The following is a 12130-nucleotide window of genomic DNA, read 5'->3' as shown; positions in this document are numbered from 1 at the left end:
AATCTTTAAGCACCTGGGGTTGTTAACAAGTACATATTAACATTTTCAATTACCATGTATTTTCTAACTCTAATTACTCTATTAATAAAGTGAACAGTATTGCAGATACAAAGGAGAATTACTCCAGCAGTCATTGCTAATGATGTTTATGCACTTAACTGTACGGTATTATCTGTGTGACACCATTTGGAAATCCCAGCACTCTGTGAAACTGAGGGAACATCTGTGTTTCTCAATTTTCATTACAAAATTAGAATTTTGGTGAAGATCTAAAACATTTCAGAGCTTGGCTTAGCTAAATAAGACTCCGCTGTTGATGAGTACCAGAAAAACTGTATCACAGAAAGACAAATACCAGAGAAGCAAGCTAGAGAAGGTAGCACAAATAAAATAATGTGTTGTGAAAACAGTCTTAGTTTGCCAGTTAATGATCAAATAATTAATTTAACTATTTTTTAATTAAATGTAGTAGCTGCTTGTGCTTAAAATATGCAGTTTTATCAACCAAAGAAAAATGACAGCCATAAAATGTCCTCCACTTTCCTTTACAACACACTGTAATTATGAATAAACATGAGGTTCTCAGTTTGGGTTAGTTGGGGGCTTTTTTTAAGTCCATTTCCTTCCAAAAATATAATCACTTTCCACTACCTGTTTGAAATTTTTGGTCAATATTTTGATTTTTATATATATATATGTATGTTTCAAAAAAGGTTGACACCCAGTGCTGTACTTTGCTAATAACCACTTCAAAAACACTTCCCTTTTGCCTTGATTTTATTGTAAGGACACAGCAGGTAATTCTGCTTTCATCACATCTGCTCAATGAAAACAGAAAGTATAACTTACTTTCTTAATTAACTACTGCAAATCTTTCAAAAGCAATGAGTATGTAATGTCCCTCGTTGTGAATGCTCTGATTTTGCCTTAATGAAGAACAGGACGCTGCATTAAATTTTATTTTAGTTTCTATTTCTTATCATACAAAATCCCTACATTTTAAATAACTGTCATATTAAATGCAGACACATATTAAAATGATGACTTAATGAAGAACTGAATTTATAATATATCTCTGGCATCCTTACCTGCTCTTTCTCCAGAAATTCATCTTTCCTATAAATTTATCTAGCCTTTTAAACTCTCAAATATTACCATTTAATTATAATGTATCTCACATAACTTTGTCACTCTGCCTCTTCCTCCACCATGCATACTTATGCCAAGTTACACATATCTGAAAGATGCAAGGTGGTTAATATTTGACTTACATAATTTCTTATGACTGAAGCTGGAAATGGAGGCTTAAAATGACTAGGAAGGGAACATCAAGAAGTCAAGTAACTTAAATAGCTTTAAAAATCAGTCAAGCACCTATTATCTTGTAATGAGATCACAACATGACAGGACTGCTATTCATAGCAAAGGCATTTTACTCATAATTAAGAGACTTCTATGTCATGGCCACACTTCTACTCTCCACCCAAGACCTCTCTAGACCAATGAGACTAATGAAGCCCAGGTAAAGCAATAGGGAAATACAGGTGGGAGGCTGCTTTCAAGCTAAGCAAAGCTGTTAGGCTTATCCTGTTAACATGAATAACCTGTGTATTGGGCTAGTGTTCAAAAATAAGAATGTAAAACCCCTCTGAAATATTTTATTTTAAGTATTTCTGGTAGATTTAGAGCACCTCATGGTATCTTATGAAAGAAGGATCTTCTCTGCAGTTGTTTGAGATGACATCAGTGAAATCAGTCCAGAGCAGTGTGATGCTTATACTCATCCTCTGGTGAGAGAAAGCTCCCTACTTTTGAAGAACTCACCAGCAAAGCTGCACTGCCACTGCTGTGCTAAACTATTGGGACTAACTAAACTCAAATCAGGAAAAAATTCTCCAGTTTTTAAGCCCCGAGAAGCCAAATAGAGAAAATTATTTTACTTCAGCACTACATTTGTGCAGTTTCAATGGAGTTACCCAGTGCTACAAGGTACTAAAGCCACAATGTACTAATCTCTTTAGCTGTGTTGTTTACATCTCCCTCCCGTATGGTTTTTAGCAAGCAGACCCCTTTCTCTGCAGGCATCATCTCAAATTTCAGCTCTAGTCTTGCCAGGAGTACTCAGGCAAGAAGGTCCAGGCTGGCATCATATCTGATCCACCAGATTTCTGGGGATGCTTCCCATCAAGATGGGGTGAAGACAGACATCTGCGGGCATAATTATGGGTTTGGTCAGATTAGTGGACGACAAGAAGAAAAATCTTTTCTTCTTTACATGGTCTAGTGAGAAGAGTCCTCTATGAGAACACCCTAGGAGAAGATATTTCATCCCTGCAAGTCCTGCCACGGTCTTACTGGACACCTACTTTCCAGCTAATCTCTTTCTCATAGGGGATTCCACATATTGAGTTAAAGCTCATTTTGAAAGATAAAGCAATTTGGATATTTTTTCATTCTATTTCCACAAAGGATTTGAGCTTAACCACCCTAATGAACTATTTGTCCAGGTGAGAAGAGGATTGTTTTGTTTCATATTTTTCCAGTGTGGGTATGAGGGCTGTAGAAGAAGAAATCACCCCCAAGTCTTCAGAGCACTCTGTTGTGGCATATTTAGTCTCTCCTGCCTCTTATCTGTAGAAAAACAGTAATCTCATCTTAATCTCTTTTTCCATTAGAAAACTGTTCTGTTGAACCATTTGTTTCCCTGGTACCTCTACTTCCAGAGAATTTTTTTCATGCTTTCCTCTGCAACAATCTGTATTTCCCACAGCTTTATGCAGCTCTCTGCAGAATGATGAACTTTTTTTTTAAAAAAAAAAAAAAAATAGCTTACATGTGTAGGTTTTATCAAGCTCTTACAGATCTAGATTTTAATCAACCATCAGTACTTTGCAACCTCTAAAGTAAGAGCAGATTGGATTGGGATTGGAACAGACACTTTAAGAGGGTTAAACACTATAAAGTCTTTATATGTGTATATATATATATATATTGGTGCTAAGAATATGAAAATCCCTCTAAAGTGGTATGAGGATAAAGTTCAGACTTGGTTGAAAAAAAAGTAATCTGAATTTTAGAGATCACATGAACTTCCTTTTTTGTTGTAAACATAGTTTAAAGAGGCTTTATTTTTAAAGGACAAACAGTAACCTCACAATTAAAAATTCTGTGTAAACCTCTGTTTAGATACTGCATGTTAGTCAGATTTTTTTCTTTATAGGAAACAATCTGTTGAACATGAAATTTTTAGAAAGGTTTCACAGTTATCCAGACTTTCTTTCATTTTGGTACTTTTCTCTGAAGAACCATGTTCCCCATAGAAATTTATTCTCAGCGTTGCTCCTTTGATACTTAGAGGATGAAACTCCAAGTATAACATCCTGGTTAATCCAACAAGCAAAGGAATATGCAAACTTTATATTCTTCACAATACATATCCATATTGTGATTCAGTAGGTGATCTGTTTCCTAAGTTCAGTGACAGACTTTTCCTCCTTATTGGGGTGGGGTGAAGCAATATTTATATGGTCTTACGCTTTTCTAGGCACCAGGGAACACATCACAGGACCAGCATGTACATTTTCTACATCTTGTCTCAAAACACCCCATCTGCTCAGCTTACTTGCAGTAGGAAACATGACATTTTACATGTCAGATGTTGGGTGTTGTTCCTTCATATTTGCTGCTGTTTGTTTCTTATCAACAGAGCATAACCTCAACATTTGGCTTTCAAGTAGAAATCTAAGGTAAAATCGAGATAAATATAATCCTTTGCCTTCTCTCCCATTCCTTGCAAATCTGAAGTGGTCACATGGACTCAAACAAAATGACATTTACAGCCAATGCTGTAGAGAGGGGTATTGGACCTTGAACTGCAATTTATACAGGGAAAAAATTACCCTAAAGAGTGTCGGGAGTGTTCAGACCTGGGAGCTTTCCCTGGAAGAAAATGGTGAGAAGAAAACCTCTACTTCCCCTCCCTAGTAGATGGCTTTTGGATTCACTAGTGATAAACATGCTTTCTGAATCTCTGTGTGGGCTTTTTGATCTCTAAACCAGGCTGTTCAAATGCTGTGCTGGTCGATAGTGAATGGGACTGCTAGCTCGCTGATCTATCAGATCACCACAGGTTTCGGAAGCCTGTGCCTCCTGTGTTCTCAGCTCCTTGCTAAAGACAGAGGTGTCTAATAAAAAAAAAAAACAAAAAACAAAAAAAAAAAAAGCCGTTATGACAGCTGCCACTGATCCTTGCTGATTGTCCTCAGGGAAGGGGACAAAGGTGAAATGAGTAAGGGGAATGAAATAGGTTCAGCCCCCTACAGCGATGAGACACGTCTGACAGCTGGTCTGCAGTGCAGTCATCTCTGCTTAAACAAAGAACTCCAGGCTCCAAATCCATCAGGCTAGTACCTTTCCTGAGCTCTGAATATACTTACTCATTTTAACTTTTTTTTTTTTTTTTTTCAGAATTAGAACTTTTAAGGTACTAAGAAAAGTCAGTATAAACTGAAATGACTGTAGAAGGACTCTAAAAATGTCCTTACAAGCTCCACAATTAATAGAGAGACTGTGTGGTCCAGATAATGGTTTTAAATTATCTGACCATGAGCAGTACCAATTCTAAACTAGCCAGAGTCAAGTCATTGATGCCATTGCTGAGATAATTTAAGGTAAAATAAAATTTTTGGATTAGAGATTATGAATAGGCTGAAGGTCTTTCAGAACACCATGACTTAAGTACCCACCTACAGACCTGTTGAAAGGGATTTGATTTTCAGAAAGTGACTGTTACTCCCACCTATAGAAACTCCCCAGGGGAAGTTTTATCCAGCTTGTGCTGTTTAGTATTGGAATCTTTTAAGTCTCTGACAAGGTGTACTCCTTGTTTTTACCAGAATAGATGACCTAGCTCTTTTCTATCTTGTTCTGCAGTGATTTAGTCATATAAAGCTGAAAAATAAATGGCATGTGAGTTTGCTTTCTGAAATTTTCCCTGTCATTACCTTCAATAACTAGTACTGCTGAGAAATTTATGTTTTCCTGAAGTTGCCTAGTAATTTCTGAACAGCAAAAAAGTAACAAAATGGGAAAAAAAAATCTTCTAAATGAATAACAAGTAGAAACAATGCAGAACAATTACATGAAGATTCAACAGCAGACAAGTCAAAGTAGTCCTAGAGAAGAAAAAGTGTTCTGGGGCATAACACCACAGATTTTAAAGTCAGATGGGGCCATACTGATATTTTAGAACAAAATTAAATTGTAGGAGATGTTTTGTGCTCATTTTTCTGCTCTGTTGAAATAAAACATTTCTTAAATGCAAAGCATTTGACACTGTCCTCCATGACATCCTTGTCTCTAAATTTGAGAGACGTGGATTTGAGAGATGGATAAGGAACTGGCTGGCTGGTTGCACTCAAAGAGTTCCAGTCAATGACTCCATGTACAAGTGAAGACCAGTGATGAGTGGCATTCCTCAGAGATCGATATTGGGAACAGCACTGTTTAACATCTTTGTCAGTGACACAGACAGTGGGATTGAGTGCACCCTCAGCAAGTTTGCCAATGACACCAAGTTGTGTGGTGCAGTCAATATACTGCAGGGAAGGGATGTGCCATCCAGAGGGACCTGGACAGGTCTGAGAGGTGGGCCCGTGCAAACCTCATGAAGTTCAACAAGGTCAAGCGCAAGGTCCTGCATGCAAGTTGAGGCAATCCCAAGCACAAATACAGGCTGGTGGTGAGTGGATTGAGAGCAGCCTTGTGGAGAAGGACTTGGGGGTACTAGTGGAGGGAAGACTATGAACAAGCAATGCGTGCTCACAGTCCAGAAAGCCAGCTGCATCCTGGGCAACATCAAGGGAAGCGTGGCCAGCAGGTTGAGGGAGGTGATTCTTCCCCTCTGCTCCACTCTTGTGAGACTCCACCTGCAGTGCTGTGTTCAGGTCTGGGCCCCCCAACATAAGAAGGACATGAACCCGCTCAAGTGGGTCCAGAGGATTCATGAAGATTCTCAGGGGGCTGGAGCACCTCCCTTATGAGGACAGACTGAGAGAGTTGGGGTTATTGAGCCTGGAGAAGAGAAGGCTCCGGGGAGACCTTATAGCAGCCTCCCAGTACTTAAAGGGGGCGTTACAGGAGAGATGGGGAAGGATTCTTTATCACAGAGTGTTGCGATACGATGAATGATAATGGTTTTAAACTGAAAGAGGATGGAGTTAAATTAGACAGAAGGAAGAAATTCTTTCCTGTGTGAGTGGTGAGACACTGGAACAGGTAGCCCACAGAGGTTGTAGTTGCCACTTCCCTGGAAGTCTTAAAGACAGGTTGGACGGGGCTTTGAGCAACCTGGGCTAGTGGAAGGTGTCCCTGCCCATGGTAGAGGGGTTGGAACTGGATGATCTTTAAGGTCTCTTCCAACCCAAACCATTCTATGATTCTATGATTATTCTATATTCTATCATATTCTATTCTATGCTATTCTATCATATTCTATAATATGATTATTATGGTATTGACAAACCTGATCTCCTTCTATGACAGGGCGACCTGCTTATTGGATGAGGGAAAGGCTGTGGATGTTGTCTACCTTGACTTTAGTAAGGCCTTTGACACTGTTTCCCACAGCATTCTCCTGGAAAAACTTGCTGCTCACAGCTTGGATGGGCACACGCTTTGCTGGGTAAAAATCTGTCTGGATGGCCGGGCCCAAAGAGTTGTGGTGAATGGAGTTAAATCCAGTTGGCGGCCAGTCAGGAGTGGTGTCCCCCAGGGCTCGGTGCTGGGGCCACTCCTGTTTAACATCTTTATTGATGATCAAGTGCACTATTAGCGAGTTTGTAGATGACACCACGTTGGGTAGGAGTGTTGATCTTCTCGAGGGTGGGGAGGCTCTGCAGAGAGACCTGGACAGGCTGGAGCCATGGGCTGAGCCCAACTGGAGGAGTTTCACTAAGGGCAAATGCCAGGGGCTGCCCTTGGGCCACAACAACCCCCAGCAGCGCTACAGGCTTGGGGAGGAGTGGCTGGAGAGCTGCCAGTCAGAGAGGGACCTGGGGGTGATTGACAGCCAGCTGAACAGGAGCCAGCAGTGTGCCCAGGGGGCCAAGAAGGCCAATGGCATCCTGGCTTGTGTCAGCAATAGCGTGGCCAGCAGGGACAGGGAAGGGATCTGAGCCCTGTACTCGGCATTGGTGAGGCCGCCCCTCGATTCCTGTGTTCAGTTTTGGGCCCCTCACTACAAAAAGGACATTGAATGACTCGAGAGTGTCCAGAGAAGGGCAATAAGCATAAATGTTCATGTCAACAAGGCAGGGTGGTAATAAAAATTGTTTTGTAACTCCTGCATTTCATCATGTCTTAGTCATATGGCTGGGTTTTACAATGGAATGTAAGTCTAATATGCTCTTCATTCAGAATGTAAAATATCATGTGTTAGAATCCAGAGCATCTGGGTTTATTAACCATTGCTCATACTCAATATAGAATAGGGCACTGAATTTGAGACCTATAGTTCTTATTGCCTAAGCTAAAAGACAGCTCAAATGACAAAGCAGTGTTGGAAGACTGTTTCGTGATATATCCTAGCAGATCTAACAGCTAGCCACTGCTGTCAAGGAACAGAGACTTGCTCTCGACAGCTCTTATCCCCAGACATGTGCTCCCACCCACTCCCATGAAAGTTAGTGGTTCTCATGTGGTCCTACATGACCTTATTCGTTGCACCTATGCTGTACAGTGTAAGCATTGGCTGCACTTAGTTTCATGATTAATCATGTTACTTTTAAAGATAATTTTATACATATTTTTCTAATCATTTTATGGAGGAATACAATTTTTCATTTAGAAGATACACGAAGCAGCGTTAACAGGTACCATGCCAAAAAAGTCAATAGAGAGAGTTGTTCCACCACTTCCCAGCATGGTGTAGGATGAGCTGTGTTTATGAAACCAAAATTATACTGGGAAGGCATGAAAATACAAAGTGGCAGCCCTGGAATCAGTCTTCTACAGCTCAGGGACCATAGGGCAAGAAGGCTTTAAGATTGTGATGTTCTTACATAGTGAACTGGTCGATGAGAAAGGCACCTCCTTTGACACCTGGAAATAGACTGTTAATCATCACGCCCTGACATACTTTTGCAATGTGGCTTCAGGTATTTTAATCTTCAAACCATTTATCATCCAACGAAAGCAACGGACCAGTAGTATCTTGCAGTCCTTACCTTCAGCACGTGCTACATATATTGTCTTATATTGTTCTACAAAACAGTATTGAGGAAACAATTCAATAAAATGTCCTTCCTAAAAAAAAAAAAATAAATAAAAAAGTGTGGAAAAAGCATTTTTTTTCTTCTTGTATTACCACAAATTTTATAATGCTTCTCAGTTAACAAGTAATTAGACATGATTATAAAAAGTCATGACTCTCATAAACACTGGGTTATCAGTTGGGAATCTAGCTATGTTTCATAGCCAATAGCTAAACAGAAAGAGACTCCAAAATCTCCTGTGTCATCTGGCCTTGTTTCTCTTTGAGAGCAGCAGATGCCTAAATGGAACATGCAGCCGAGGATGGGATGAGTGGGAACGGTAACTGTCTGAATTAAAATGAAAGAAAGTTAATATAGCTCATAGAGCAAATTGCAGCAGTAAGTAATAAAAGCTAATAGGTAACCTCATAACCTCACAAGTCTGAACATATTAGATATTGTAGTTCCTTCCATATTTTTTAATTACTTGCTATTGTCTTGATAATGTACAAGAAAGAACACCTGCAAATAGACTGTCTATTGTGCACTAAGTAAGAATGAAGGAATTTCTCTTAAGAGCTGAGAGAATGAGAAGTGCTAATTCCCATTTTCTAGAGTGGCATCTACAGTAATTACCTCAATTCTGAGCACTGTCAGTTTTTCAGTATAAAACAATGCCATTTTTATCTACTTCTCTTAAATGTAGCAAAAGCCCAAGTGCTCTGGAAAGGCTAAAACCAGTTCTGAACATCCCTTTCTCATTCTACCAAGTTCAGTGCTTAAGACAATAAAGCCTTTATGATATCAATTGTAAATGTTAAAGTGAAGCTTGGTGGTTCTAGTAAAATGATTCTTAAAAGTCAAGACGAAAAGTGTGGAGCAGTTTCTCTAGAGTCTCTGTCACTTAAATATTTCTGGGGTATGTCCACTCCAGTTTTACAGAAGTGTCTTGGGAACAGCCGTAAGCAGCTTGTTCCACAATTCGAAGACAAGATACATGTAGGTTCACCCATGCAAAAGTACATGCAGAGGAGGAAGAACAAAACCTGAACTGAACTGTTGATCAAGAGGGGCTTTTTATCCCTTGGCAAGCCAATCCTGATAAAGATGTTGAGAAAAAAACACTGTGAGAAGCTCCTTGAAGCTCCCCAGCCCCAAGTCAGACCCACCTCTGCACCAAGGCCGGGGCGATGAGCTGCACCTCTGTCATAACGTATTTAAGAAGGGGAACCTGAAGGAGTTGCAGGAGTTGTGAGGAGAAGATGCGAGGAGAACACCTGTGAGAACAGCGAGGTCAGTGGCAGAAAGGAGGAGGTAGAGGAGGGGGGTGTGTCAGAGCAGAGGCTCCCCTGTACCCCGGGTGAGCCGGCGGGGCCACCCGCACCCCCCGCGGGGGTCTGTGGCGGAGCAGATCCCGATCTGCGGCCTGTGGGGGCCCCACGCCAGGACAGGCGGCTGCACCCGAAGAAGGCCGGGACCCTGTGGGAAGAAGGCCCAGCCGTGGCAGTTCGGCGCTGGGAGGATTGAAACCCGCAGGGGTGACCCCCACGGCCACGGCAGTGACTCCTGTCGGAGCTGGCCTGTGCAGGACTGTCCCTGTGAGAGGGGGGCTGTGCGGGAGCAGGAGGGCAATGGCAGAAGTTCCCCTCCCTGAGGTGGAAGAAGTTTTGGGACTGACTGCACCCCACGTTCCCTGCCTCCTGCTCTGCTTGGGGGGAGGCAGTAGAGATATTGGGAGCAAAACTGAGCCTGGGGAGAAGGGATGGGAGTGGGGAAGGTGTTTTCAAGATGTGGTAATACTTCTCATAGCCCTACTCCGTCTGTTACACAGGATTGTTGTTAGAGTCTGTATTAAATTTGTGTTCTTTTTTAATTCCCCTAACAAGACTGGGTTTTGCCTGTGCTTTAAAAGATGACATCATCCCTCCCTGTCCTTATCTCAAATTTCTGGTTCTTTTCCTTCGCTCCTTCTCAGTGCTGTGGGGGAAGGGGTGAGTGAGCAGCTGCATGGTGCTGTTGCCCTCTGAGCTCAAACCACGACAGGCAGTATAGGCAGTGCTCCATCATTTGCCCTGCACCATCTAAGGGGAGACGGTGCAGGGAGCTCCTGCAGGCAGCAGACCCTTCAGGGGTGATGCCCTCACATGACCTACAGGGAAACCTTGGGGAGTTTGACCTTCCTCTTGGCAACCTCCTGCAGGTCACATATTGCTTGTTGATGTTTGTTGCTTGTTGGGATTTTGTCGTCTTTGATCAGCCCCAATGGAAAGGTCTCCAGTTGATTTTATTCATAAGACAGACCTTGTGCACTGTTAACCGACTCTACAAAACCTGTTCCAAAGGTTATTTACTCTTTAGGGACATGTCCCACTTTTCCATGAATGTGCCTAGCTACATTTGTGTAGTTGTAAGCACTGCTGATACCCCCTGATGTCAGTATGAGGGAGACAAGGGACCAGTGCATGCAGGCCATAGAGAAGTTTTTCAACAAAGAATGACTATTACAGATGCATGAAATAAGAAGTGGGCATTAGAGAAAGCATCAATGTTACAGTCTTGGGACTTTAAAGAGACTTATGTGACTCATGAAGTTAATTTGCTTTATCACTGCAGGATTTATTTCACTGTTCCTAAATTTTCCTGAAGGAGTAGATTGGGTAAGAGTCAGCTCCATATTTAGACACCTTCTAAACTAGGTGACTACATGCTCTTTACACTTCTGAGCTCCTGCTAGAGTCAGCTGAGATCTAGTCAATAAACAATGGAGCTCAGGGGGACCTGGAGTGACACCAAAGCAGTCATTTACATCTGATCTGTTGAGATTCTCTTCAGATTCACTGGATAAAATGGAAGCTTAGGCATGTCTACATTGCAATGACCAAAATTCAGGTGTCTGAATTCAGACCTGAATCAGTTTGTTATATTTAGTGATTTTTACTGGTCTTTTTTCTTTTACTTGGTTGTTCTTTAGGATAAAGGTTCTTTTATTTACACTAAGCTTTGATTGCTCCATCTTAAAGACTAGGGCTGATTCATCCCATGAATGGTTAATAGCAGATAGACCACCAGATCTTTTATAACATCCTTTTGGTGCTACCTTCTTTCTTCTGTCTTTTCTCTTGAACAAATATATCTCTGTTCCTTTTCAAATCATTTACCACTACTGCTGCTCACCTTTGAATTGTCTCCACTTAGCCAACTGCTCAACCACCAAGTTTTCAACAAAGCTGGATAATGTAGTTTCCTCACCCTAGGGTTCATGACACTTCTTTATTAGGCCTTTCTCTGAAAAAGAAAAGATTTTTTTTTCATGTCCTTCCCTCCCTTTCTGAAAATGCCTTCCAGGAGAGACTGACTAGAAAAGTGAGGACTCTCTAATCATGCACATAGTAAGTAGAGAATACTATAAAAAATTGCATTTTTCTTCTCTGTGATTTACTACTGCTCTTTTGCACATGACCCTCACACATTTGCACTGTTCTTCTGTGCCACAGTATCTAAATCTGTGAAATGGGAATAGTAATATTTCACTAGTTTAAAGGGGAGTTATGTGGCAAGGATCTTTATATAAAGGGAATAGTGATCTGACACTCATTCTTGGATAACTGAAAATATTTTTCACTGCTGGATTGAAGCAAAGTGATGTGAAAGGCCTGTGAATAGGGACACATCTTGGTCTATAGAACATTAGCCTCAGTTGTATGAAAAGAAAAGATGTACATGATCCACACTAGAATCCATCTCTCAGAGCCTAATTTGTGGAAGGGCCCTTGTTCAGCATCCCTACCACCCTATCAGTCTGGTGTGGTGTAAGAGCAGCTTGGAACACAAAGGACAGCTGATGCCCATAGAGGGAAGAATCTTCTGTCCTTTGAAGG

The 12130-nt window shown here is 41.3% G+C and overlaps 1 protein-coding gene and 1 long non-coding RNA gene across 2 annotated transcripts in view; one reads left to right on the top strand and one right to left on the bottom strand.

Moving 5' to 3' along the window:
• Positions 1-12130, top strand: part of ADCY8 (adenylate cyclase 8) — a 133111-nt gene that overhangs the window by 33533 nt on the left and 87448 nt on the right. The window lies entirely within an intron of this gene.
• The window catches only part of LOC113476391, a 795003-nt gene that overhangs the window by 782264 nt on the left and 609 nt on the right, over positions 1-12130 (bottom strand). The window lies entirely within an intron of this gene.

The sequence above is a fragment of the Athene cunicularia genome (assembly GCF_003259725.1).
Source record: "Athene cunicularia isolate RWA chromosome 2 unlocalized genomic scaffold, athCun1 chr2_part1, whole genome shotgun sequence".
NCBI lineage: Eukaryota > Metazoa > Chordata > Aves > Strigiformes > Strigidae > Athene > Athene cunicularia.
The sequence above is the reverse complement of the archived record's forward strand: the minus strand, read 5'-3'. Positions and strand labels throughout refer to the sequence as shown.